A 7,527-nucleotide genomic window follows, 5' to 3' on the forward strand; every position below is an offset into this window, starting at 1 on the left:
AAAGAAGAAAAATACAAAGGAAAACGAACTCAACAAGCAAACGCTGTTGCAATTTCAGCGACACGGCGGCGGGGACGACGACGACGACGACCGCAGCGAAGAAATCTGGAATAGCGACGCCGGGTTTCTCTTCCAGGTTTTTCGTAATTTTCGCTTCGTCTTTTTGTTTTTGCTCGTTTTCCTGCTTTGGTTTGTGTTTGGCGTCTGTTTTTTTCCGTTTTCATCATCGTCATTGCTGCTTGCTCTCGCCGCTACTATCACCTGACCTGTCGTTCTTCTGTCAACAGCCGAAGCTCCTCTGCAAATGATAAGGGAGTATTGGTGATGATGACGACTCTGCTCTTGGTAATGCTGATGATAATAGTAACAGCTGTGATGACTGTCGCGCCGACTAATCGGTTACGATCACAATCGTATACAATATGTTGGAAGACGATTGCAACAACAGCGAAGTTCGCTAAGACGAAGAGAGTTAGAAGAGGCTGGAAGATATGAAAGGAAATAGGGAGGGTGGTACGCTGACGGTAAAATCAACAAACCAGAAAAAAGCCAAGAAGAAACAGCGCGAAGAAGCGAAATGTATTTTTTGTGCTTTAGTGTTATTCTTTAGTTATTCTCGTGGTCTCGTAGCCCGCTCGTTTTTTTCCTCGCTCGTTATAGCTATGATTGTTACTTTGTCGTCGACTATCAGAGAACGACTAAACGGGTAGACGGAGCGGGCGCTAAGAACCGACGGATGGACTAGGAAGGAAGTTCACCCGTGAAGATATGGATAACGGCTCACATCAATAATGTGCCCACTAGCTGCTGGATATTCTACTAGAAGCGTGAAACTGTTATGAGTATGTGCGTGCTTTGAACAGCAGTGCGTATGTCTACATGCATGCATGCATGCATGCATGCGTGTATGTATGTGTTCAAAGCTGGAACCGGGTTGCAGCAAAAACGACGCTGACCAACGAGTTAAACGCACATAGGCAAACAAGGCAATACGCGTCAACAACAAGCAGCTTTGTGGGGAATGGTAGTGAGGATAAGCTAGTATCCCCGAGCATCACCGAAAAAAAATAAATAAGACAAGCCGAAAACAGCTGCGCCTAACCCACTGCAAGAAACGTTCTAAAGTTCTGCTACATAATTTAAAGACTTCTTCTACCTCTAGCGACGATTATGACTCTATCGTCTGAACGCAGACGTTTGCTAATGTGTATATATATAAATGTGTGCGTGCACGTGCGTTACAAGGTGTATCCAATAAATGTCTCAGATAAATTCAAACATCTAAATAACTCTTTTTTTTTTTATAATAACTAATGATTTAGATCTAAAGCTAAAAATATAACTGCAGCCATCAACTGTGCACACTGAACGAGCCAAGCAGTACAATAAAGATACGGTCACGACGAGGGTCATAAAATAAATACTCATATTCGCCAAAATCGTTGCGTCTTTTATTATTAAATTAAAAAAAAAAAAACTGCCGGGTATGATAGAAAAATAAGTAACTCTACGCTAATTAATTTCTAGCTGGTTACTCGACATCGTAAGCCTTCAATATCAGCACACACAAATATGGTAACTTGCAATAGAGAACGTGTACAATTATTGAGCCAGATTTACCTCTGAAACAAAAACTTTACCGAATGTTGCTTCCATAATTATGACACTCAATAAGTTACAGAAAATGTTGGCTCCGCTTTGATGATCTAATATTGATTGTCTACTTCGTCTGCTACGAAGTGCGTCACCATTACAGCCATAAAATGTATATAAAATTACTAAAAAAAAATTGCTGGCTTGTCTGCTAAACGCAGCCACAAGGGGGGCATTTTACGATATCTAGTAACATACATTAATAAAGATTTGTGTGTGCTATAACTGAAAAATTCGCATATTGATGAGACTGAATTAGGAAATGACGTTAGAACAAGTACTTCAGTAGAGGCGTAATACTATCTGTTCTGACCGCCATCATCGAAAAAAATGTATAGAACCCTCATTGTACGAAAGCGACATTTATTTATAAGGGTCAAGTCAAGTCGTACCTCAGGTGGCTTTTCGCATTATTATGATTATTACCACTAGTGAGCTAGCCGACGTTTACACGATAAATTTATCTTGCAAGTGTACTTACTAAAGTAACTTCTTGTTATGGAAAAGGCGCTCAACAACAAACATTTTCACTATTTTATTACTGTGTATAAACAAGCTGGATTAATTATATCCAAGAGTACATAACGGAGCTGTTTTCCTTTAACCTGCCAGAAAAACAAATCGTTCACCATAATTTTTTTTTCTAATTAAATGCGTGAAGTTCTTTTCACTATACGAACAAGATTCTTCGTAAGTCGTCCAATATTCCGTAGACTAATTACTAACATGTACATCATAAAGTTCGATCTAATGCTCCTGCCAGGAACAGTCGCGGTTGTGGCTGATCCTCGAAAGGAGGTTTGCAATGTGGGAGGGTTGTAATAGACGGTGAGTGGCATAGCATCGGTAGTCTCCCCACAGCCTTGGCCGCCATGACGACGAGGCGAAGTGCAAAGTCACATAACTCGGCGAAAACAAAATCGAATTTATTACCGTGCATTGAGGTAACAGGGAGAAAAAAAACCTGTTGGGATTCCGAAGGCAGCGCTGTGTGCGACCGCTGCTGTGACGTTTATTAACGTCATTATTATTATTATTATTATAGCAGTATTCATATAGAACACTATGGCTATACTTGTATTTACTTATTTTAGTGCAACTCAGGCTTTGGTAGCGTAATTGCCATGAAGCGCGTTCACAGTTCGACCACCTTGCACATCTGGGTAATGTTGCGGAACGTTGTCAGAGCGTGTGATGGCGAAGTGTTGATAGGAAACCAGGTTCTTAAAACCCGTAGCCAGCGGGGCAAGCGGCTATAGCTGCTGAGACCGCTTGAGAAAGCCAAGTCGGATACGCGCTATGCTTCCGATGTCATTCATTCGGACGTTACAGTGCCGGTGAAGCACTGATGAAAAACATAGGTTATACTATGCTAGATGTAGTTGCTGGCAATTCGCTTCTTATTTTCTGTTCGCTCATCAATCGGTCATAATATTGGTCGTAGAGGTGGCCTAACAAAAAAGCCATATGTGAGCAACAGCATTGAGGCGTTGAAGAAGATGCCAATCTTCGCTGATGCTTTTTTTTGATGACACTTCGTCGTCTAGCTGAATCTGGTGCCTGTATAGCAGTCAAGTAACAGTCGAGTGTTAGCTAAATTTATTGGCACCACCGTTCGCCCTCTTATCGAAGCACCGTTCGGTTCGGTTGTCCATCTATCAAAAATGGCGCTAACATGACGAGATTCTTCCACCTTGTCGGCCAGCAGGTTTTTCCTTTCGCACAACCTGCATCACCGATAGCACTATCAATTCTTACGTATATGATACTACAACGGCTTCAACAGCTTCCGACACTTCGATTACTGTTCCTGTTGCAACAACGCGTGCTGTTGGCGTTGCTTGCCAAAGCATAATCTTCTCTCTTTAAAACACATGACCCCTCTTCATTTTTCTGCCACTCGTTCGCTCGTACTTCTCGATAAACGTACAACGCCGATCCATACGCTAGGCTGTGTACTGGCGACAGCAAGGAGAGCAGCCAATAACGACGACAGCCACGACAAAGCGACGACGGCGGCAATGACAAGTATCTCAATTAAGGCGCAACCTAACTACTTAAAGTGCCTGTCACGTACGTGTGCAATTCGTAAACCCTTTCTAACCCTCACACACATTCGGTCCGTTCATCTTTTTTTTGCAGAAAAGGAAGCACACAAATAGAGAGGAAAGAAACACCGAATTTAAAGTCTCTAACTTCAGGTCATCCCGAAGCTGTACGATGTCAACATTAAGAACACAATATTTTCACAGGTCGAGCGAAACGAGCAATACGTAACAAATGGAAAGTCCATTGTGGTTCGAATGCTATTCCAGTTAACTGTAACATATGACAACTGTTCATTACCCCGCCATCGTAGCCGCTGTTCGTGTCTGTTAGTATTATCATGATTCGTGAATGGCGGCTGTGCGCGTCATACAAGCCGATCGTAAAGTGATTGGAGAGTTCAGGTCAGTCACGAGCCTGCTATTGACTGAAAGCGACTAAAACAGAAATTCAAATACATTCAACTAGATTATCGTTCTCTTGCTGACTACTTAGTTCTCATAGGGGAATGGCAAACAATGTGTGCACATGATTGACAATTAGTTATCTCCATTGAACAGCACAACCTCGAAACTGTATATATATATATATAGGCAATTTCGAAGAAAGACATTTTCACTTGTATTCGTTTAGCTATACTATTGACGCAATGAAATGAAGGGTCGACGAAGCAGGTAATATATCTCTTGATATCTCATATCAGTCGGACGATGTTCACCTACGTTTCGAATCTGGGTGTGATGTGGGTGATAGCAATGTATATGACATGCGTGTTTTCTTTTTCTACAAACAATAGTGATATATATGTATGTATGAGAGTTACGTATGTGTATATGGGGCAATTTTTTGTAAATGTAGATGTGTATTCGAATGCCGCAATTAAACATTTCATAGCACCGAGACGCGCCAGTTCGAACAGTGATCTACTGCCTCTATCAAAAAGTGAACGGTAGCAGACAGTAGCAGTGAATAGTTCTTCTACAATCAACTTAAATCTACTACTCCTAGTGAATAAAATGCTTTTCTAGGATTTGCCTATGTGCTATACATAGTGAAATAGTTTTTTTAGGTACAAATGACGAAGTGTGTGAGTTAGTTAGCTAGGGACTCTTAAGGATATCAATACAATTTGGAGTTTGTTATTATTATATATGTTAACGTTATTATTTACGTTATTAGTAACGTTTCCAGACTCGCAACACACAATTTTCATATTGTAAATTTTTCTAGCGACAGTAGAACGTATTTTCCAACACAAATTTCACAATAGAATTTTATGTTTAACCCTATATTCGAAAATGAATGGGTCATTTGTTTCTGGATGATAAATATTTGTTAGATCGTCGTTTTAGTTGTACCTTTTAGAGTACAATTTGCCGAATATCACCAGCCTACGCCACCTCTTTTTCCAGTCCTCAGAATCGATTATTAGGCTAGTCCTTAGCTCGGCTATTGATTTTTCTTTCATTCCTACTAACGTGCCGAACCGTTTCCCTTTAAACTTTCAGAGGTTTAGTCTTCACAAGTTTTAGGGACAGGAAAAACTCGCATGGGAGAAGTCGGAACTAAGCCTGTAAATACGGAGTTTAAAGTGACACACATCAGGTTTTTCAGCGAAAACTGCTATACGAGTAGAGAACTGTGGGCCTTCGCATTGGCGCGATAAAAAAAACCCAGAACTTGTGCTGGAGTTCTGGTCTCTTGCGTCGCACACACTCGTGCAATCCCCTTAAAACTTCTGGATAGCATCCTTTCGTGACCGTAAAGCCGAATGGCACAAGCTAATAGTAAACGATTTCATGACGATCGAAAAAAATCGTAAGAAACATTACGTTCTCGTCTGCGATCGTTGTCATACGCCTTCCCAAATAAGGATCGTCTTCAAAACCCTTTAACCCCTATTTATTTATATCAGATGATTGCATATTTTATCTATGTATAGCAGAAATCTTGCTCTTTTTGCCAAAACAAAACGTTTTGCCAAGTAACAAACGACCATCCAGTGGCCTGTAACCCAAACGACGCAGTTATTTCTGAGCAAAATTGTATACGTGCTACATATATATCAGTATCATTACCGTTACCAAAGATAAATTATGAGACACTCATACCCCCTGGAAACATTTTCCACATTAGGGAAAAGCGAGCCAATAATAACAAGGGTTGTGTTGCTTTTTTAATGTGTGCGTATATGCTGAAATGCATTGCCGGGCCGGGCTTTGATGTTGGCTGGCTTCTGGCTAAAAAAGGGAATGATGTGGAAGCGCAAGGTAGCCATCTTTTTCGAGGGAGTCCGCCATTGTTACTATTGACATGTTTTCCTGCCTACAACTTCCGTATGGCCTACATTCAAGATAGGCAGTGCTTATGAGTTGTATTTATGTCTGTGTCGGAGCGTATTGAGAACACTGGCTCAGTATATACATATATATCTATATAAGTAGGTTTGTCTCGACGTTTTGAAGATAAGTGAGAGGAAATGTTCCCAAGTAATAGAACTGCTACTCGTAATCCGCAAACTTACTTACTTACTTACTTAGAGTATTAGTCGGAGGTAGATGAACTTACGGGTCAATTCTGACTAGTTTTTACAGATTTGTATAGACAACGTTCCATGTACGTGTATCACGTACATGCAGTCTGTACGTGATACAATATTTTATTTAGTCATTTCTTACATGGTCGCACAGTTTTCTCTCTATCAATTTTTCTGCTCTCTGGCATCACGTAAATCAAATTGCTTTCTACTTTTGTTGTCAAATGCTTCTTCTTGACAGCACAAACGTTTTTCAAAGGATCCCTCGTCCAGCGCAGATAAGTAGCCTGTTCATTTCGTTCAGAAGCGTATTACGTACCAGAAGCGATGAACAGATCTATCAGGCGTGTGTTACGTAAAAAGATTATTTTACGCTTCTTCCAGCAGTGCAACAGACACGCGAATCTTTTTGAGAAGGTAATTATAAGTAAATGAAATGAACGATAAAGTGATCTACTAAACACAACAAGCCAGCAGAAATGAAAAGTCTCAAAACTTCGAAATGTAACCTGCGACGATTCTGTTCCAGGGAATTGATTGAAGGGAGCACCATAAAATGCTGATGACAAGAGGGAACGTGTGTCTAACAAACAAGATTACATGTACCTATTTTATGTACCGTAGCACATAAGCTAGTTATGATATTAATTACGATGGCTAGAAGCGGTAATCAGCTGAAGGCTGAAGGGAGTCATGGGCTAACGCCAGTCAATAAGTATCAGTGGAATGGGCGATACTTGAGCTCTTTTTTTCAATAGAAGACAATTCACTAAATTCACTGATATCAGACAAAACATCTAGTTTATTTCCTCTTTTACGAGGCGGGTTGCTGCTTACAATGTACGAAACTGGTAAATCTCATGCAGAGAGTACGTGTCAGTGTGGTATCATATTTAATAGAGGTGTATTGTATGTAGTTCAAAACCCAATGTGACAACAGGTACAGTCAAGGTAGACTATCTGCATGTTCCATGCTTAATTTAAATTGAAGCGTGCAATAACAGGCGATATTCATCTTAGTGGGCTGTTTTTTGACCGCACGTTTTGGGTTGCTATATGGTTCAACTTTACGTATGACTGACTATATGCATATTTCGTATGTGTTAACTGTGAATTACTGGTTATATATATAGGAATGGATAGTTTTCCTATCCTAGTAGTCCTAGTTGACTATATTCTGTTACCCTGAGTTCGGCACCAGTCGACGAACGGTGATAAAGTAAATACGAATGTGCATTCTTCCGTTCTTCTTTAAGGATCACTTACGTGTTGTAACAGTTGTACTAGCTTTG

The 7,527-nt window shown here is 40.4% G+C and overlaps 1 long non-coding RNA gene across 7 annotated transcripts in view; it reads right to left on the minus strand.

The window, feature by feature from the left end:
• Nucleotides 1-7,527, minus strand: part of LOC111260696 (uncharacterized) — a 45,017-nt gene that overhangs the window by 23,631 nt on the left and 13,859 nt on the right. For 2 of the 7 annotated variants that reach the window (XR_002680489.1, XR_015311154.1), the window contains one exon: nt 30-298. The exons of 4 other annotated variants lie outside the window; for them this stretch is intronic. This is a non-coding gene — a long non-coding RNA (uncharacterized LOC111260696). The remainder of the gene's footprint in view (nt 1-29; nt 299-7,527) is intronic. One more of the 7 variants, XR_015311157.1, reaches the window with a different exon arrangement.

Source organism: Varroa jacobsoni, unplaced genomic scaffold (genome assembly GCF_002532875.2).
Source record: "Varroa jacobsoni isolate VJ856 unplaced genomic scaffold, vjacob_1.0 scaffold_466, whole genome shotgun sequence".
NCBI lineage: Eukaryota > Metazoa > Arthropoda > Arachnida > Mesostigmata > Varroidae > Varroa > Varroa jacobsoni.